The following is a 23,585-nucleotide window of genomic DNA, read 5'->3' as shown; positions in this document are numbered from 1 at the left end:
CCGATGATGTTATAGAAATTACCCCAACTGAATTTAAAAAGGCAAAAGAGATTAATAAGGGAAAGGGCATCAAAATAGAGAAATCAAATTCCAACCCCGATGAACTTTATATGTATCGTCAACCCCCGTATTTCGTAAGTTGTAGCAATGACCCGGGAACCTCTAAACCACCAGGTTTTTCTAAACCATTGTGGAAAATGACAGCTTGTATTAGGGGAACATCATATATCCCTAGAAACTTAGCAAAACGAACCAAGTCCGTAGAAGAAGAAACGAGTGAGTCGGAATAAGAATGTTGTAATCATGCGATGTAATATATGTAATATAGTGTGCTTGTGTTTTTGTGATATATGTAAAAGAATTGCTTGTATTATTTATTAAGTGTCTTTTATGAATCTAACATTTGTCTATTTTACAGTATAAAAACACAAAATGGATGTTAAGGATAGGCGACCCAATATTTTAGAAGACCTACCCGGAGACATGATTGATGAAATCTTGTCTAGAGTCGGTCAGAATTCATCGGCACAACTATTTATAGCAAAATCAGTTTGTAGAACATTTGAAGAACGTTCCAAGCATGCCTTAGTTTATAAAAGGCTTTCGTTTGAAAGATGGGGGATATCACATTGGGAAGTCCATAAGTTACGCTGTGTTTACTTTGACGCATATAATGCGGGGAACCCAAATGCTATTTTACGCTATGGGTTAAGAACCTACTTTGACTCAACGTATCCGAACATAGGCCTTCATGCTTTAGAAAAAGCAGCTAACATGCAACATAAAGAAGCATGTTATGCTTACGGGTTAGTGATGTTCACTTCTCTCCAAAGTGAGAAAAAGAACATCGGGTTACAACTATTAAACAAAACATTCCCACAAGTGACGGAGTCGGTAATTGGGGTAAGAAACGAGGTTTTTAGGTTGTTACGAGACTGTTGGTCATTACGTAACCTTCGTCCTTTTGATGACGTTACAACACGTTGTCTTACTAACGGTCACAACGGTTATGTTCCACAAGACCAAGGATGGGAAGTGGTATTAGTAAAACCAGAATGCATGACTTGTTTCTGGACGTATGAATTACGTGTCTTTATTGCCTTTGCTGAACACCTTGTGCAGTAACTAGAATTATCTTCGCAACTACTTTGTATCAAAGTTTTTATGTGCTATATTTCATGCTATATGTAAAATAGCGGTATTGTAAGTTTGCAAGTTATTGTATAAAAGTTTGAATATGAAATATATTTTTTTGTGATTAGTTTTTCATATAGAATTGTAGTAGTTGAAATGGTATATTAGCTACTAAGTGTGAACTTAACGGGTAAGTACTACCCGAATTAAAAAAAATTATAAAGCGCTAATATGAAGAAAGAGCTTTTATAAATAAGTTCATATTATGCTATGAAATACTATTGACTACTCTTGATATTGTATATGATTAACTCATTTCTTTTGGCTATTTTTGAAGGAAATGACACCAACTACTCGACACACCATAAATATGAAGGAAGAAGAATTATGTACCTTTCTTGCTGCGAACATAGCCGCAGTGCAGGCTGCAATGCAGAATAATAACAATAACTCTGAAACTAGCAACGAAACATGTAATAGACTGAAACCGAGGTTAGAAGTAAGATTACTTAATTACCCTTAGGTTTATAATTGTGGTTAAAATATGCTTTTATTTTATTAATATGTTTATTATTATTTGATTAGTTGGTTAAGACCAATTTTTGACAAGGGTCACAGAAATGATTTGTTTGTTTAATTTGGACTCCGTTAGAGCCTCCTAACGAGGTACGAAAGATATTAGATAACTGGTAAATACCCGTGTGTTATGGGGTATGGGTTTTAATACCCACTTAAGAGTGTAAACTGCTTCTTTCTATCCATTTCTAGATATTTCTCAAACTAGTACGTACCAAACCTCATCCCATCTCAAACCCTAATCTAATCCAAGCTACAAATTGAATCAAGAGGCTTTAGGAATTGATTCATATCATCCTTGTGATCATTAATCCAGGTTTGTTTGCTTAGATTCGTGGCTTAATTCATAGATATTGGGTTTGAGGTGTAAAATGGGTTTTAGGCATTTTTGAGCTTGAATCTTCATGTTTTGTGTTTGTTATACTTAATTGATGTTAGAAATAGTTGTTATTTGGTTTATATGATGTTTTTCAAGTGGTTTTGAGGTTAGAACTTGCGAAAATTGAGTTTTTGGGCTAAAAATGCGAAAATCAGCGTGCAGGAGCTGTTCTTCAGCTCCCACACGAGTGACAGGTCACTCGTACGAGTGACAGGTCACTCGTACGAGTGACAGGTCACTCGTACGAGTGACCACACTTTTGAGGGTCAACCGCGCGTGTGAGGGCTCACTCGCACGAGTGAGGCCCTAGTCACTTGTGTGAGCCCTGGTTAGATTTTGTGGAAACTTGTTTTGGTCATAACTTTCTAACCGTAACTCCGTTTTCGATGAATCAAGTATCGTTGGATCGTAATGAAAAATCCTTTCCAATGGTAAACTTTTTAAAAGCTATATCAGAATGTATTTGGGTCAGAAATAGAGATATTAGCGTGTGTGTCTAGTGTGCATGCGTTAATATGTTATTATGGGTTGAATTCTTGATATAGGCTTATGAATGATTGAATATATGATGAATATAGGTTGGGAAAATGTTATTACATGTTGTTATTGATGTTCCTTGTCACTCGTATAAGTGAGCCTTCACTCGCATGAGTGAGTTTTCACTCGTAAGGTTGAGGCGGTCAACCGCATGGTGAACCGCACGAGTGAGTGACTACTTGAACTAGTATATTTGAAAGTTAGATCGTACGGTTGAGATGTGACTCGTACGAGTCATATGTCACTCGTGTGGTCAACCGTACGGATCCACTGTTGTTTAATTAGATATTTAGCCAAGGACCAAATGTACGAGTGAGGTGTCAACCGCACGGTTGAGGTTCCTCAAACGTGCGGGTGAGTGTCACTCGTACGGTTGACTGGTCAGGTGGTTAAGTGTTCAAGTGTTTATATATTGATGTTATTATCTTGTTGTTGGGATTATATCAAGACATGATTACTGACTTAGTTATGTTTATTCTTAGGTGGAAAGGATAAAGAGAAAGCTCAGTAGTTAGAATCTGAACCGTTGCTGGTAATTGGTGAGTGGGTCTATCTTCGGATAGAGTTTAAGTAGCAAATCATGCTACTGTGGATTACTCTGGTTACCTTGTGTAGTGTAGTGATTGCCATGCTAGATAGATAGTTGCATGCTATGTGAGCTATATATGTTGTATATGTGCACTGTGTTTGACACCAGCCATGCCTAGGGCAGTTGGGGGCTTTCAACAATGCCTAGGGCGGTTAAAGTTCATGTGAGGTCAACCATTCCAAGGGAGGTTGAGTCCAAGTCCTACAGTCTGTTAGTATAGCATAGAAGAACGCATGTGTTGCGTTTGGATAGTTATGCAGAGACTTGGTAGGAAGGACTATCGGTAGACTCTAGTTCGATCGGCTAGTTATCGTGTGCCCGTACAAGCCGCCGAGCCTCATATTGTCGTTGTTTGTATGCTTGATGGTTGTAAGCATGTTAGTTGACTGTTGTATGATGGATTGCTTAAGCTTAATCTGTAGATAGATTCCATTCACTTAGCGGTGCACTAATCCCCCACATTCCTTCCCCTGCAGGTTTAGGTACTGTTGATGGGATCGGAACTTGATGTAGAAGACATGTTTAACTAGCAACTCTGATGTAGACATTTGTAACCGTGTTTGTAATAACGTAACACCGTTTGTTAAAGTTAAACTTAAGCTTTTGTACTAATATAATTAATGTGGTGTTTTATTAACTAAGACTTCCGCTGTGTTATATATATAAAAAAAAATGGCCGTGTTACAGAACAAACGCCACAAGAACTCGTGGCGGATGCTCCTACAAAGAATTCACTACCTGCAAACCGCTGGAATTCGATGGAACCGAGGGCCCAATTGGATTAAAACGATGGAATGAAAAGGTCGAATCGGTGTTTGCCATAAGTAAGTGTGCTGAAGAAGACAAAGTGAAATACGCTACACATACCTTCACAGGTGCTGCGTTAACATGGTGGAACACCTACCTCGAGCAGGTGGGACAAGATGCTGCTTACGCACTACCGTGGTCAGCATTCAAGCACTTGATAAACGAAAAGTATCGTCCCAGAAACGAGGTCAATAAGCTCAAGACGGAGCTTAGAGGATTACAAACACAAGGTTTCGACATTACCACGTATGAACGAAGATTCACAGAATTGTGCCTATTGTGTCCAGGAGCGTTCGAGGATGAAGAAGAGAAGATTGACGCGTTTGTAAAAGGGTTACCAGAAAGGATCCAGGAAAATGTGAGTTCAAATGAACCCGCCACCATACAAAAGGCAAGTCGAATGGCTCACAAGCTCATAAACCAGATCGAAGGAAGACTGAAAAAGCAAGCGGCCGATGAGGTCAACACGAAACAACTCAAGAGAAAGTGGGAAGAAACCAGTGGCATGGGTCACCAAATCAACAACAATCATAACCACAATCGCAATAACTATCCCAACAACCGCAACATCAATCATAACCACCAACGCACCTTTTTTCGCAACAACAACCATTTCAACAACAATAACAACCGCAACAACAATAACAATCCCAACAACAATCTCAATAACAACAATGGCAACAACAATCAGAACAATAAACGTCTAAGATGTGAAGAGAATCACCAAGGGTTCTGCACGACATTTTGCACCAAGTGTAAAAAAAATGGTCATAGTGCGACAAAGTGTGATGCCTACGGACCAAAGTATAACATAATCAAAAGAACAAACAATGTCGGACTGGATAATGCTGCCATAGTTTGCTTTGCATGTGGAAAACCGGGTCACTTTAGTAAAAATTGCCCGAATCAGGGGAATACCAATGGGCAAGGCCGCGGAAGAGTTTTCAATATTAATGCGGCAGAAGCACAGGAAGACCCGGAGCTTGTTACGGGTACGTTTCTTATTGACGATAAACCTGCTTATGTTTTATTTGATTCGGGTGCGGATAAAAGCTATATGAGTAGAGATTTTTGTGCTAAATTAAACGGTCCATTGACGCCTATGAATAATAAATTTTTACTCGAATTAGCAAAAGGTAACTTAATGTCAGCAGATAAAATATGTCGGGATCGTGAAATTAAACTAGTTGGCGAAATATTTAAGATTAATTTGATACCGGTAGTGTTAGGGAGTTTTGATGTGATAATCGGCATGGATTGGATGAAAAATGAGAGAGCAGAGGTCGTGTGTTACGAAAATGCGATTCGCATTGTACGAGAAGAAGGAAAACCTTTAATGGTGTACGGAGAAAAGAGCAACGCGAAGTTAAATCTTATTAGTAACCTGAAGGCGCAAAAACTAATAAGAAAAGGTTGCTATGCCATTTTAGCACATGTCGAGAAGGTGTAAACCGAAGAAAAGAACATCAATGATGTTCCCGTAGCAAAAGAATTTCCCGACGTATTTCCGAAAGAATTACCGGGACTACCTCCACATCGATCTGTGGAATTTCAAATAGACCTTGTACCAGGAGCTGCACCAATAGCTCGTGCTCCATACAGACTCACACCCAGCGAAATGAAGGAACTCCAAAGTCAATTACAAGAACTTTTAGAGCTTGGTTTCATTCGACCAAGCACATCACCATGGGGAGCACCGGTGTTGTTTGTCAAGAAGAAGGATGGTTCGTTCAGATTGTGTATCGACTACAGAGAGTTGAACAAACTTACCATCAAGAACTGTTATCCACTACCGAGAATCGATGACTTATTTGATCAACTACAAGGCTTGTCGGTTTATTCAAAGATTGATTTACGCTCCGGGTATCATCAAATGCGGGTGAAGGAGGACGATATTCCGAAGACTGCTTTCAGAACGCGTTACGGTCATTACGAGTTTATAGTCATGCCGTTTGGTTTAACTAATGCACCAGCTGTGTTCATGGATCTCATGAACCAAGTGTGTGGACCATATCTTGACAAGTTTGTCATTGTTTTCATCGATGACATAATTATTTACTCAAAGAATGATCAAGAGCATGAAGGACATTTGAGAAAGGTGTTAGAGTTGTTGAGGAAAGAAAAACTGTACGCTAAGTTTTCAAAGTGTGCATTTTGGTTGGAAGAAGTTCAATTTCTCGGTCACATAGTGAACAAAGAAGGTATTAAGGTGGATCCGACAAAGATTGAAACCGTTGAAAAGTGGGAAACCCCGAAAACTCCGAAGCATATACGCCAATTTTTAGGATTGGCCGGTTACTACAGAAGATTCATCCAAGATTTTTCCAAAATAACCAAACCCTTGACTGCATTAACGCATAAAGGGAAGAAATTTGAATGGAAGGATGAACAAGAGAAAGCGTTTCAATTGTTGAAGAAAAAGTTAACTACGGCACCTATATTGTCATTACTGGAAAGGAATGATGATTTTGTGATATATTGTGACCCCTCAAAGCAAGGTCTTGGCTGTGTATTAATGCATCGAACGAAGGTAATTGCTTATGCGTCTAGACAATTGAAGATTCATGAGCAAAATTATACGACTCACGATTTGGAATTAGGCGCTGTTGTTTTTGCATTAAAGACTTGGAGGCATTACTTATATGGGGTCAGAAGTATTATATATACCGATCACAAGAGTCTCCAACATATATTTAATCAGAAGCAACTGAATATGAGACAGCGCAGGTGGATTGAATTATGGAATGACTACGATTTTGAGATTCGTTACCACCCGGGGAAGGCAAATGTGGTAGCCGATGCCTTGAGCAGAAAGGACAGAGAACCTATACGGGTAAAAGCTATGAATATAATTATTCGTACTAACCTTACTACTCAAATAAAGGAGGCGCAACAAGGAGTTGTAAAAGAAGGGAAATTGAAGAATGAAATACCCAAAGGATCGGAGAAACATCTTAATATTCGGGAAGATGGAACTCGGTATAGGGCTGAAAGAATTTGGGTACCAAAGTTTGGAGATGAGAGAGAAATGGTACTTAAGGAAGCACATAAAACCAGATACTCAATACATCCCGGAGAGGGAAAGATGTACAAGGATCTCAAGAAACACTTTTGGTGGCCGGGTATGAAATCCGATATTGCTACATACGTAGAAGAATGTTTGACATGTTCTAAGGTCAAAGCTGAACATCAGAAACGATCAGGTCTACTTCAACAACCAGAAATCCCAAAATGGAAATGGGAAAACATTACCATGGATTTCATTACTAAATTGCCAAAGACAGGTAGTGGTTATGATACTATTTGGGTAATAGTCGATCGTCTCACCAAGTCAGTGCATTTTCTACCAATGAGAGAAGATGACAAAATGGAGAAGTTGGCGTGATTGTATTTGAAAGAAGTTGTCTCTAGACATGGAATACCCGTCTCTATTATCTCTGATAGGGATGGCAGATTTGTTTCAAGGTTCTGGCAAACGTTGCAACAAGCATTAGGGACTCGTCTACACATGAGTACTGCCTATCATCCACAAACTGATGGGCAGAGCGAAAGAACGATACAAACGCTTGAAGACATGCTACGAGCATGTGTTATTGATTTTGGAAATAGTTGGGATCGACATCTACCATTAGCAGAGTTTTTCTACAACAACAGTTATCATTCGAGTATTGAGATGGCGCCGTTTGAAGCACTTTATGGTAGAAAGTGCAGGTCTCCAATTTTTTGGAATGAAGTGGGGGATAGACAAATTACGGGTCCAGAAATTATTCAAGAAACTACCGAGAAAATCATTCAAATTCAACAACGATTGAAAACCGCCCAAAGTCGACAAAAGAGTTACGCGGACCTTAAAAGAAAAGATATAGAATTTGAAATTGGAGAGATGGTCATGCTTAAAGTTGCACCTTGGAAAGGCGTTGTTCGATTTGGTAAACGGGGGAAACTAAATCCAAGGTACATTGGGCCATTCAAGATTATTGATCGTGTCGGACCAGTAGCTTACCGACTTGAGTTACCTCAACAACTCGCGGGTGTACATAACACTTTCCACGTCTCGAATTTTAAGAAATGTTTTGCTAAAGAAGATCTCACTATTCCATTAGACGAAATCAAAATCAACGAAAAACTTCAATTCATTGAAGAACCCGTCGAAATAATGGATCGTGAGGTTAAAAGACTTAAGCAAAATAAAATACCAATCGTTAAGGTTCGATGGAATGCTCGTAGAGGACCTAAGTTCACTTGGGAGCATGAAGATCAAATGAAGCTGAAATACCCGCATCTATTTCCAGAAGATGAGCCAACACCTTCAATCGCTTAAAATTTCGGGACGAAATTTATTTAACGGGTAGGTACTGTAGTGACCCGAACATTTCCGAACTCTTCTATGATTATGTTTAATGAAAACTATATTTACATTATTAAATGTTTCCAACATGTTAAGCAATCAAACTTGTTAAGACTTGGTTAATTGAAACAGACACTATGTAAATGTTTGATCACCTAGTTTGACCGATGATTCATGAACGCTATAAGTTGTATATGACATGATGATACATATATGGATAAATATATATGTTTAACATGATATAATGATAATCAAGTATCTCATTAAATATAGTAACAATGAGTTATATACATAAAAATGAGACTATTGATGTAAGAAACTCGAAATGATATATATAACGATTATCGTTATAACAATGCCTTACTAAATATATATGAATCATATTAAGGTATTGTTACATTATATTTAACATGATAAAATGATAATTAAATATATCATTAAGTGTGTTAACAATGAACTACATAAGTAAAAACAAGACTACTAACTTAAGAATTTCGAAACGAGACATATACGTAACGATTATCGTTGTAACAACATTTTAATGTATATATATCATATTAAGATATATTCATATATAATGTTAACATGATAATATAGTAATTTAACATCTCATTAGATATAATAAACAATGGATTAACAATATTAAATGAGATCGTTAACTTAAAGGTTTCAAAACAACACTTACATGTAACGACTATCGATGGCTAAACGACTTCATTAAAATGTATATACATGTAATGTATTTAAATGTATTTGAACACTTTTGAAAGACTTGAAGATACATATCAAAGTACTTCCAGTTAACAAAAATACTTACAATTACATTCTCATTCATTTTCATCAACAATTCTACACGTATGTACCCGTATATGTACTCGTACAATACGCAGCTTCTATATGTATTTACTATTGGTATATACACTCCAATAATCAGCTAGTAGCCCATGTGAGCTACCTAACCTTGTGGGAACCATCATTTGGCAACTAGCTAGAATTATTACACTAAAAATCAAACTAATGGAACCTTATATGGAGACTACAAATCACGTTTTCCATCATCATCCATAACACTTTCATTTTTCAATTTTTATGAATCAAATTACTCTCTCTCAAGTTCTCTCTTTATGTTCTAAGTGTTCTTCATCATCTTCAACAAAATCTAGCTCAATCTAGTTCATAAATCCATACATAAACCAAGTTATAAAACAACTACTCAAGAACACACCAAGAACACTTTCAAGTTTGCTAGCTTACTTCCAATCTTGCAAATCCATTCCAAGTAATTATCCAAGATCAAGAAACCTTTGTTTCTTACAGTAGGTTATCTTTCTAATTCAAGGTAATACTCATATTCAAACTTTGGTTCAATTTCTATAACTATAACAATCTTATTTCAAGTGATGATCTTACTTGAACTTGTTTTCGTGTCATGATTCTGCTTCAAGAACTTTCAAGCCATCCAAGGATCCTTTGAAGCTAGATCTATTTTTCTCTTTTCCAGTAGGTTTATCCAGAAAACTTGAGGTAGTAATGATGTTCATAACATCATTCGATTCATACATATAAAGCTATCTTATTCGAAGTTGTAAAATTGTAATCACTAGAACATAGTTTAGTTAATTCTAAACTTGTTCACAAATAAAGTTAATCCTTCTAACTAGACTTTTAAAATCAACTAAACACATGTTCTATATCTATATGATATGCTAACTTAATGATTTAAAACTTGGAAACACGATAAAACACCATAAAAACCGGATATACGCCGTCGTAGTAACACCGGGGGCTGTTTTGGTTTGGATAATTAAAAACTATGAAAAACTTTGATTTAAAAGCTATACTTCTGGGGAAATGATTTTTCTTATGAACATGGAACTATATCCAAAAATTATGGTTAAACTCAAAGTGAAAGTATGTTTTTCAAAATGGTCATCAAGATGTTGTTCTTTCGACGGAAATGACTACCTCTTTCAAAAACTACTTGTAACTTGTATTTCTGACTATAAACTTATATTTTTTCTGTTTAGTTTCATAAATTTAAGTTCAATATGAAACCACAGCTGCTTAAATCACTCAAAACGGATTTAAAATGAAGAAGTTATGGGTAAAACAAGATTGGTAAAAATTACTTATTTTAGCTACGTGAAATTTCATAACAAATCTATTCCAACCATAACTTAATCAACTTATATTGTATATTATGTAATCTAGAGATACCATAGACATGTATACAATGTTTCAACCTATCATGTCGGCCCATATATATATATATATATATATATATATATATATATATATATATATATATATATATATATATATATATATATATATATATATATATATATATATATATATATTCGGAACAACCATAGGCACTCTATATGAAAATGTTGGAGTTAGCTATACAGGGTTGAGGTTGATTCCAAAATATATATACAGTTTGACTTGTGATCAATGCTGAGATATGTATACACTGGGTCGTAGATTGATTCAAGATATATATTAAATTATTCATGTACGATCAATTGTGGACTTCTAACATTGGACCGCTAACTGGACAACTTAAATCATCAACACATAATAAAGAAAATATTGTGAATATATTTCTATCATATTTTGATATATGTATATATTGTTATAGGTTCGTGAATCAACCCGTGGCCAAGTCTAATTCTTAACGAAGTGATAATCGGTGAAAGTGAGTTATAGTCCCACTTTTAAAATCTAATATTTTTGGGATGAGAATACATGCAGTTTTATAAATGTTTTACAAAATAGACACAAGTAATCGAAACTACTTTATATGGGTGAATGATCGAAGCCGAATATGCCCCTTTTTGCTTGGTAACCTAAGAATTAATAAACCGATCTACTAATTAACGCGAAACCTAAAGATAGATCTATTGGGCCTAACGAACCCCATCCATTGTAGCGGATGCTTTAGTACTTTGATGTTTTTTTTATCATGTCCGATGGATGTCCCGGAATGATAGGGGATATTCTTATATGCATCTAGTTAATGTCGGTTACCAGGTGTTCACCATATGAATGATTTTTATCTCTATGCAGTTTGCGAAATGCCTGATATGAGATGGTTGTTATGAAAAAATGAAATCTTGTGGTCTGTTATTATGATTTGATAAATATAGAGATTAAACCTATAACTCACCAACATTTTTGTTGACGTTTAAAGCATGTTTATTCTCAGGTGATGATTAAGAGCTTCTGCTGTTGCATACTAAAATAAGGACAAGTTTTGGAGTCCATGCTTGTATGATATTGTGTAAAAACTGCATTCAAGAAACTTAATTCGATGTAACATATTTTTATTGTAAACCATTATGTAATGGTCGTGTGTAAACGGAATATTTTAGATTATCATTATTTGATAATCTACGTAATGCTTTTAAACCTTTATTGATGAAATAAAGGTTATGGTTGGTTTTAAAAATGAATGCAGTCTTTGAAAAACGTCTCATATAGAGGTCAAAACCTCGCGACGAAATCAATTAATATGGAACGTTTTTAATCAATAAGAACGGGACATTTCATAGTCTGCTGGTTTGGATCTTGTTGTTGATGCCTTAAACTTTCAAAATATGCAAACTCCTTGGCTCTCCTATACCCTTCGTTCAGGTCATAGTTAATGAAAGATTGGGTTCTAGGGTGTTGAAGATCATACAGGTCGTATGTGGGGGCAAAAGGTTGTGGAGCATTCGGGTCCGCGTGTCTTAATTGATTACAATGGACTTGCCATTGTGAGACCGCATGAAGGCCCGAGTAGTTGTAGCTTGCCTCGTATGCTTAGTTTTCTTGGTTGATATTGATTTGATTAAATTGATTTGAGATCCAAGCTGGGTCATACTCACTCGGAACACTACTCCCTTGACCTTGTGCTCTACTACTTCCATGTCTCGCCCTTTCCGCTTCTTCTTCCTCATTTCTCTCGATGGCATTTAGATCAAATCACTTTCGCATGTTTTTGTTCATGTCCCTTTTTAGAATCTTACCTCCTTTAAAATCAGCATACCCAAACTTAGCCATTTCATTGGCCGTGACCCTTGAGACATCGATTCTCAGATACCTTGATATCCTTGTCACAAATACACCACCCACAATACCTTTCTTCCTTTTTGTCCCACTCTTATCGAAAAGATAGTCAGCAATCACATGGGGAACATGAATATGTGTCTTATTGGCAATTTGGTAAGTAAGCCAAATGTGTAAAGACCCGTCCTAATCCATAAGGATGAATATGATAACATATGATTTCATTGCGAGGTATTCACCTCTATATGATACATTTTTACAAACATTGCATTCGTTTTTAAAAGACAATCTTTCTTTACATCGAAAGTTGACAAGTATGCATACCATTTCATAATATCCAAACTATAAATGACCTAATCTATCATTTACTTAATAATAATCTCTAATGAACTTCAACGACTCGAATGCAACGTCTTTTGAAATATGTCATGAATGACTCCAAGTAATATCCTTAAAATGAGCTAATGCACAGCGGAAGATTTCTTTCAAACCTGAGAATAAACATGCTTTAAAGTGTCAACCAAAAGGTTGGTGAGTTCATTAGTTTATCATAATCATTCATTTCCATCATTTTAATAGACCACACGAGTTTATATTTTCCATTTCTCATTAACAGCATGCATGCATTAAGGTTCAATTATAGGGTGAACACCTGGTAACCGACATTAACTAGATGCATATAAGAATATCCCCTATCATTCCGGGAAATCCTTCGGACATGATATAAATTTCAAAGTACTAAAGCATCCGGTACTTTGGATGGGGTTCGTCGGGCCCATAGATCTATCTTTAGGATTCATGTCAATTAGGGGCCATTTCCGTTACCTAATTGTTAGGCTACCAAGCTAAAAGGGGCATATTCGGCTTCGATCATTCACCCATATAATGTAGTTTAATTACTTGTGTCTATTTCGTAAAATATTCATAAAAGTTGCGCATGTATTCTCAGCCCAAAAATGTAAAGGGTAAAAAGGCAAATGAAACTCATCATACTGTATTTCGTAGTAAAAATACATATAACTTCATTGAACAAGTGTAAGGTTAGCCTCGGATTCACGAACCTATATTAATTATATATATTTATATGTTGGTCAATATATGTCTAACAATTTAGGTCAAGTCATAGTGTACCACAATCCTAATACTCATGACTAATATGCAAAAGTTAACAAAAGTCAATTTGACTCAAAATGATTTCCAAAATTTATACATGATTATTATATAGTTTAAATATCGTCGTTTTATATATTTAAATATTTTTAAAAGATTTATTAGAGTAAATAATATAATTCATTTATTAATAAGTAAAACTTTATATAAAAATATACTTTTATATATCTTAGATAATAAAATTTATAAAGTTCATTGAATATCGTAACAATGTTATGATAGGTCTTATTAAGGTAATTATATTATTTGTATTACATTTTTATTTGATAAAATAACATTGATAACAATATTAAGTAAAAGTTGTATTATTTTGTATTAATAATTATTATTATTCTACTAATAATAATGACAATATTTATATTTACGAAAATGGTATTATAACAATATGATAACTCTTATTAATAATGAAATTTTATATTAACAATGATATTCCTATTAAAAATGATAATTTTTGTAAAGATAATATTTTTAATATTAATAATAATACTTTTAATAATAATAGTGATAAAAATAATGAAAATGATAATTTTATCTAAATCAATATCTTTAAATTTCATCATGATACTCATGCTCATTATTTCCTAATCAATTTGTTAATAGCTTTTAAATCGTCTGTTATATCGCGTTCATTTTAATGATAATAATAGTAATCATAATAATTAAGTGTTACTAATATTAGTTTTAATTATAATAATATTAATAATTATAAATATTATGATAATGGTAATACTAATAACCATTTTAATGATAATAATAATAATACTAATACTAATTATAACTTTAACGATAATAACGATAGTAATAATAATAAAAATAACAATTTTTAATGATAATACTTTTTATTGATAATAATAATAATAATAATAATAATAATAATAATAATAATAATAATTAGATAAAAACTAGAACGACGATAATAACGACGATAATAATAATCATTTTTAATAATAATACAAAATTCCAATTGACAAATACTTCTAATCCGTTCATCGAATCCATTCGATATCTAAATGAAAAGTTTATAGTTTTTCGCCAGCTTTCCAACTACATGCATATCTTATACCTTATCTTAACCGCATATGTAACTAATTCAGGATTCAACATAACCTATCTAATAGCAATATCAAAAGTACAAGTATGCATAATCATATCTACTCGAGCACTAGTCAGGGATACACTAATAATTATAATAATAATAATAATAATAATAATAATAATAATAATAATAATAATAATAATAATAATAATAATAATAATAATAATAATAATAATAATAATAAGAATAAGAATAAGAGTAGTAATAATAACTACCTCTCAAGGAAGAAAAAGTTCCAAAACAAATGCCTATGATCGGGTTCGAACCCATGACCTTTCGTTCAAACCCAAACTCTCTAAACAACTGATCTATCTGTGTTTTTCTGATTTAGATTAAATACACATTATATATAACCCGTATTTCTCGGTTTTTATTTTCTTCTTCATCCTCTCAGAATTCAAATCTACCAAGACCCATAACTATAATAACAGCAATGATCATCTTCGAAATCATATCAGCAATCATCGTTATCACTAACTTGTAACATCAATTCCATATATCGTCCTCATCATCATACATCGTGTATCATCATACATCTAATCTTACCATCATCATCATCTACAACATCTATATGCTTATCTTAATCGTTCATGTTTTAGTCTAACCGAAAAGCAAAGAGGCTGGATCATGGCCCAAATAGCAGGAACATGGCCCAAATAGAATCATTAGTCCATGACATAACAAACACGGCCCAAACATAAAACGTTAGCCCAACAACCAAGCTTGCCCAAACTTTCTGTTTTTGTTTACATGGCACAAAAGGAATCCAATAAGAACAGCTCACGAATATATCATTTGGTGTTTGCTGCTTGGTGACTGTCGGCTCAAAAAGAAAAGTATCACCCCCATTACTAAATTAAATAATACACTTTACCCTATACTTTTTTTTAAAAAAAATCGAGTGGATGAGGTGGGTTTTGTCGGCCATGATGAAAGAATATTATGCCAAAAGTAGCTTTGATCTATAAATTTATTTATGGGCTGCATATTTAAGTGTATATTGGCTGAGTGTTTAGAGTTTTGAATAAGGATTGAGAACAGACAGATGGCGAATAGCAAAATTTCGAAGGTTGTTTGTTGGCGGTTAAAAGAAGCAGAAAATAGCAGCGTAGCAGCAGGTTATGAAGTTGTGGTTTGTAGGTTGGTTGTTTTCGACAGAAATATAGGAGTGGCTGCAGTGATAATTTATGACGATTTGAAACAAAATCAGTTTGCATCAGTAGATGTTATCATGGTGATCTTGGGTCTGCAAAACGTTAAAGGAGTAACAACACAAGTGAAAAGGGTAACAGTTCCGAGAAGCACCCTTTTGGCTTTGGGTTTCGACCAGAAATAGTGAAGCAGAAATAGGAGAGGTTGGTTGGTTTTATAGTTTGCAAGTGGTGGTGATTCAAGAAAAGAAATAGAAAAAGAATGAAACTAATTATGATGATGGTGGTGTTGATAGTCGAGCAGGAAGATCAAGGGTGATGGTGAGGTTGTGGTGTTCAGGCTGCACCAATCGAATGGTAGTGATGGTGGTTTGTTTTGGGTTATTTACACAATAAAAAAGAAACAAAGTAAAAGGGCGTTCGGTTGTTTTGAGTAATAATATTTCAAGTGGGTTTCTTCAGTCTCCAATGGTGGTTTTAAGTTGTGTACGGTGACGGTTGGAGTGGTTGATGGTGATTATTACATGTTTTCAAATCAAAACATAAAAGTATAGTGAGTGCCAGTTGAGTGATATGCTTATGGTGGTGACCGATGGTAGTTTCGAGAGGAGAAGGTGATTGGGAGATGTATCTATCCCTTTATCTTATGCAAGAATATAAGTATATATTAGTGATGAAACAACGAAATTAGGAACAGTAAATTTCAAGGAGTTTAAACAATTAAGTACAGTACATCACATAATGATATGATGTGGTGGGTTGGTGTGTTCGCTAGGAACGAAACAGAAAACAAAGTTTGTTAGATGGCTTATCGGTATGCAGTATATACAGTATTCTCAACACTTAAATTCAACTCAAGAACAATAATTAATAACTATAATAATAGTTTATCAATAAGCAAATAAAATATAGAAAGTGGTGGTGATTTGTTTAAACTAGTGGATGATGTACTCAAATATGTGTATATGTAATTGTATATGTATATTAGATAGAATATAGGATCGATAGGATAGATAGAAAGGATAACATAAGTCAATATAGTACAAATCATACACAGTATGATAGATAGTGGGTTGCTTTTCAATTTCCACTCCGTATGCATATGTGACCATAAATATAGGACAAGATATATTGATAAGATGGTAAATGGAATTGCAAAGGAACAAACACAGAAATATCAATCTTTCAATCAATTAGGCACAGTATTGTAATTATAATATAATTTAAGATATAAACGTGTGATAATATTAGCCGTCGTCTACTATTTCATTCATGGACTAAAATTCGTGCTCCGTTGATAATGGATAAAAGTACACAGAAAAATCCCAAACTTTTATATTAAACATCTTTATTTATTTATTTATATATATATACACACATATCTATTTACAAGTAATTGTTCGTGAATCGTCGAGAATGGTCGTAGGTCAATTGAATATATGAAACAGTTCAAAATGTTTGAGACTCAACCTAACAGACATTTCTTATCGTGTCGAAAATATTACATCGTATCGAGAGTTTGGTTTAAAATTAGTCGAAATTTTCCGGGTCACTACCGTACCTACCCGTTAAAGAAATTTCGTCCCAAAATTTGAGTGAGGTCGTCATGGCTAACAATAAAATTGTTTTCATGATGAAAAGGAGTTGATAAATAGAGTTTTATCATTATTGATTAATATAGATAAAACGATTTGATTATGTGAAGCGTACGAGTGAAGCTATCACAAAAGAGTGAAAAGCTTCGTCTTAACTTTTGACGTAGTCATGGTGGATTTCTGGAATTCAAGGAATTTAAGGAAATCTTCTAATTAGAAATAAAATGTAATAACACAATTTATTAGCAACTGTTGGAATTACGGAAGAACATAAATATCAAAGGAAATATTTTCGTGATATGCTTAGAGCTTAAGTAGAATGAAAGAGTTATGTAACATGGCACATGATGATGGTACTGTGAATCATCACATTCCATTAGAAACTCAACATGACTTACTGTAATATAATCACGTTGATCAAGTGTCATTATATTATACTAATTCATGCTTCAGTTCCCAACACTACTTCAAAAACATTCATAATTTAAACTCAAAAATTTACAGAATATAGAAACTAAACAGTTTCTTTTATGATGTAACACAGATAGCGCAAAGAAATAAATAATCTCGGACAATGATAGTTATGATGGTATCTTCAGAAATTTCGAGGATATTTATAATGAAGATACGATGATATCTTAGAATATTTAAGATAAGATGATGATGAAGAATATGGTCCGCAAATGTTTTAGAGTAAGGAGCAAGGTATTTGCTAAGGATTTCAGCAGACACTGAATCATTTGAATTCTTTGAAGGTAGATTTCATCCTTGTGATTTGTCTACAGCCTCCTTCATGATCTGCTCAATCCGTTTTCCAGTTCCAAACCTTCTCTTTTTTTTTCCAGCTTTACCACCATACTATTCTTTATCATCAAACTTTTGACTGTTAAGGTCGTTTACAGTTTTTGCTGCTTCGTCAGTATTTTTCCAATTTCATCGTTTGGGATGATTTTCAGAAACTTCACATTCGAAGTATGTAAGTCTAGGAAGTAGACGTTATATGTATAAATATAACTGTTGACGTAAAATTGCTGTGAAATTCAAAATACTGTTTGCTAATTCCCAGTAGTTGGTATGACAATTATTGTTACAGGATGTAGGTGAGTACATGATGGGGTTTCAATGAATAAGTATAATGTCTTTTTGGAGAGGCTTAAGTCGAAGGTTAATGAAGCTGTTGATAAGTTTACTGCTGATGTGGCGAGATATGAAAGGTTCCCCCGTAACAATGATGAAGGGGTAATATTTATAATAGGGTTTATTCGAATGAAAAACTTGAAGTTGATTTGCTGGAGCTGTCACAAAATTGGCTAATTTGAAAAGAAATTGCGTTGTTATTTTCGAAAATAACAATGCCAAAGAAGCTAGCACAGATACGTGTTAAACATTTATACATGTTCCGAGAATTTTTCAGGTGCATAACTATATGCGTAAATCTTTTCTTCTGTAGATGAAGTGCGGTTGATTCATCCTCCCGATTGAGGTGTTTTCAAGAATCATGAAAGGTTTTAACGCAGATTGTAATCGTCAAGATACAAATGAGGTTTAAGATGAAAATCAAGTTACAAAGGATGTTTAAGATTAAATCAAGTGGCAAACTTGAGGAAAATTTTTAAGTGTAATAGATGTAATTTATTTACGATCTTTTAAGTCAAAATGTGTTGTAATTACTATTTCCTACTCTTTTAATACTTTTTAATTGTTCAATGATAGTAGTCCAATAGTCCAATAGTTCAACCAAAACTAGTATAAGGAAATAGTCATATAGGAACAGTTAGCTAGGAACAGTTAACTAGGATTTGGTTAGTATAGGTTTAAAGTTTTACGTAGTTAATTAATTGGTTACTAATCAATTTTATTTTGTTCATTATTTTCTTCATTATGCCACTTGTCAAATCTTGACTTGGATTCTGATTGGTCAAAATCCGAATATGAAATTGAACTTGGATGAAAATAGTTGTTCTTTGGTTATCGGATACGTATATGTGTGAATTTGAGCAGTGTTGTTAATGACTGCTGAATCTGAATTGAAGAATATACAGTGTAACTTACTAATGTGAAATATAAATATTCCTCGGGTATTACCTACCCGTTAAAATATTTTCACCATTAACAGTTTGTACAAAAGAATTTTTAATTACAATCTTTATGAAAACATATATACATATATATTTTCTTCGGATGTAATCATGTATTTAATGTGTTAATATGATATTAATCTCATTTGCTTTTTGGTTTGAGCTAGAATAAGTAATCCTTAAACTATTAGGAACCACATATTCTTCGCAGAATATTGATGATGTTATGGATCAATACTTCATCGTTAATTATTAGAATCCACATATTCTTCGCAGAATATTAATGAAGTTATGGATCAATACTTCATCGTTAATTATTAGGATCCACATATTCTTCGCAGAATAGTAATGAAGTTATGGATCAATACTTCATTGTTCATTGCAGTTGGTACTCCTTGGTATCTATGGTGTGTATGATGTTGATGTTCGTGGGACAGATTGCGAAATTGAGGCTTGGGATGCGGATGTTGTTGTTGGTGGTACTGTGGATGCCGGTAATGTTGCTGAAGCTGGTACATTTTGCACCATATTTTTCAAGGCTACAACTCGGGTGCGAAGCTTGTTGATGTAAGACCCGAATATTTATCTTGCTTGTTTGTGTATTAAGACATTCGAGATTGGGTTTCGCGGATTATTTATATAAAGTTTAAAATGAAAAAGAATCTGTTTCAGAGAGGCCGCGCGCCGCGCGGGGTAGGGGCGCGCCGCGCCGATTGCTGCTGACAGAACTCCCTTGTTTTTATTTAAATTAAATGAGGGGTAAAAGGGTAAAATCACATGGGGCCGGATTTGTGTGCCATATTAGCTACTTTGGATCAGTTTTGGATCATTTTTCATGTCCATTCATCCCTTCCAAATATTTAGAGAGAGATTGGAGGTTTTGGTGAAGAAGAAGCTCGAATCGTTCAAAGTCTCGGGTTTTAAAGTTGTTCCTTTCGTTCTCGGCTACGCGGTGATAGTATTGGTAAGCTCAAACTCCGAATTTCATTTATCTAATTTGATATTCAAGTTAGGGTTTTGAGTTAATTAGTTGTAAAACCCTTTTATGTGATGAAATGGGTTTAGTGAACCTAGTAATCGGGTTTGTTGTTAATTGTTGGTGGATTTTGAGTTGGCGAACTAATTGGCCATGTTTAGAACTTTAATTTGAGTTTAATCACTTAAGTAGGTGATTATGGAAGTGTTGAAACACATTTAGGGTTATTTGGTTGACTAACTTTGACTTTGGGTCAAATTAGGGTTTCGTGGTGATTATGACCCAATTGGCGATTTAATGAAGTTTATAAACTTAAAATGGATTAAGTTGAAGTATAAAACCGAGTTAAATGTGTTTTGGTGTCAAAACTTGCAAAGAATGAGATTTTGACCTTTATGGGTCAAAATTAGGGTTGAAGGGTCAAAATGGGTATGACACGTGTTTAACACTTGAGTTCGGGTTTAATTGGCATATTAGGACCATTCTCACTTGTGTTAGTGACTATTGGTTAGTTTGGGCACGGTTTGTGCTTGGAAGTGCATTTGGGTCAAAATTGCACTTACGAATTGGGTTGATTTGTAAATCCACTCTAAGCGTATTATTGTAATTGTGGTAATGGAATAGGTACTTTCCATTGGCGAGTTGCGGATTACTTGGAAGCATTCTTCAAGACTTCAAGGTGAGTGGAATATCTATATATGTATGTATATGATTTATGTGCCCGTGGAAATGGTGTCACATAGCCGTTTGGTGACCATAGTTGTGGGATATAGCCGTTTGGTGACCATAGTTGTGAGATATAGACATTTTGTCCACATTGATAGTTGCCCGTAGTAATGATGTCACATAGCCGTTTTTGTGACCGTAGTGGTGGGACATAGCCGTTCTTGTCCATAATGATTATTGTGAGTGGAATATCTATATATGTATGTATATGATTTATGTACCGTGTTGATGGTGTCACATAGCCGTTTTGTGACCAAGGTTGTGGGACTTAGCCGTATTAGTCCATGTTTTGTACTAAGGCACATAGCCGTGTTTGTGCATTTAGTGGCAAGTAATAGCCGTGTTTGTGTATTTAGTGGCAAGTAATAGCCGTGTTTTACTCCCACGTTGTTATTTGAGTTACCCGTACACATAGCCGTGTTGGTGTACGAAAGCGTGAGTAATAGCCGTGTTCTACTCACATTGAGCAAGTGATGCCATAGCCGTTTTTGGAACACTTGAGGGGTGATGCCATAGCCGTTTTTGGAACACCTCGGGGGGTTAGCATGCCATAGCCGTTTTTGGAAGCTAACGAATGTTATGAACATCGATGACTTGATTCGCGAAGTCGTTCCCCTAGCGAAGAGATTGGTTAACCATGAATTGTAATTGTTGATGCTAGCATTTAATTTGATTTATTATTTATATTTATTTATGCTAATGATGTTGCTAGTTGTACGGTTTGACGTTACTAGCTATTGATTGCTTATGAGGTTGCTAGTTATACGATTTGATGATACTAGCGTTTGGTACGATGAGGTAAGTGATTTATGTGTATTTATGTGATGTCGTGGATGCGAGTAGGTAAGTTGTATATGCATGTATATATTTATTCTACTCACTAAGCATTAGCTTACCCTCTCGTTGTTGACTCTTTTTATAGATTGCATGCGGATTGGTGGCTCGGGTAAGCGCGAGGACTAGAAGACTTGCATAGTTTGCTTTAGAGACTTGCTTTTGGATTGTTTAGGATTGGGTAGCGTATCCCCAATCGCCATGCTCGGCTTCGTTTTGTATTAAAAGTCTTATGGTCAAATATTGCATTTTGGTACTCAAGGGGTAATTTGGGTCGATGTGGGACCCGCTTCGTAAATTTGATTTTATTAATTAAACGTGCTAGTTTTTCATATATGAAGTCATGGTTAAAAGCGTTTTAGCTAAATGTGTCGGGAACTAGTCAAACATTTTCATTAAATTGACTTCCGGGGACAGCGGGCTGTCCAGGTGGTTTGGCGCGCCGCGCGGCCACCTGGCGCGCCGCGCAGATTGGCCTGCACCAGAAAATTTTTTTTTTTTTGTTTGAAATGTCGTCGTGTTTGGTCGGTTACGGTTTGGGTTGTTACAAGTGGTATCAGAGCATGGTCTAAGGGATTTAGGTGACTTGAGATAGGTGCCTAGACTTAGACTTTTGTGTGTGCTTAATTTGTTGCGGGACTTGTAGGATTACGGGTCGGAATGGGTTTAGTTAGTGCCTTGTTTATAGGTTGACTAACGTTTATATTAGTAATGCGGATATTATTAATATGCTCTTGTGTTGTGATAGTAATTCTCGCGTGTGTTTGTACCGCGTAGAATTTTGGTTGTGTTTGTTTATATAATCGAGCGAGGCGGTCGTTGTACTAACAAGTCGATGCGGCGTGTGTGCGTAATAAGAACTTGCAGACCTTATTACGGGTGCAAATCGTGTCTAACGAGTGATGTACGACGAGTGTTTAGCAAGATGGGAGGGTGTTGTGCGTGTCGTTTTATACGTGCGTGGACTAATCGTTTTGCATTCTTTAGAATGACGACGCGAAACGAGACCGAGACGAACGACACGGAATTTAACGCTAGAGTTACGGCCGCCGTTGCGGAGCAAATGAGGGCGTTTCGAGAAGAAATGGATGGGAAGTATTCCGAATTCCAAAATAGGGGTGAAATGGAGCGTTGTCTTAAGAGCTTCATGAGGACTAAACCCCCTATGTATGATGGGAAACCGGATCCTTTGGTGAGTACGACTTGGGTTTCGGATGTCGAAGGGCGTTTTCGCACGATTGATTGCCCTCCCGAGAAGAAGACGAGGCTCGCAACTAGTTTGTTGCGGGGTAGGGCAAGGGATTGGTTGGATGGTAAGATTGATCTTGTTGGTGGTGAAACGTTTATGGTCTTATCGTGGGACGAGTTTAAGGAGGAATTCTTCGAGGAGTTCCGGACTTCGGCCGATTTGTGGGAATTGCGTAATGAGTTGCGAAACTTGCGACAAGGATCTATGGATTTGAGTACTCTCAAGACGACCTTTATGGCGAAGGCTCGTTTTTGTCCGGAGTATTTGGGAAGTGATCGTTTGTTAAT

This window comes from Rutidosis leptorrhynchoides, chromosome 4 (assembly GCF_046630445.1).
Source record: "Rutidosis leptorrhynchoides isolate AG116_Rl617_1_P2 chromosome 4, CSIRO_AGI_Rlap_v1, whole genome shotgun sequence".
In the NCBI taxonomy this organism is placed as follows: domain Eukaryota; kingdom Viridiplantae; phylum Streptophyta; class Magnoliopsida; order Asterales; family Asteraceae; genus Rutidosis; species Rutidosis leptorrhynchoides.
This window is presented reverse-complemented; position numbering follows the sequence as displayed.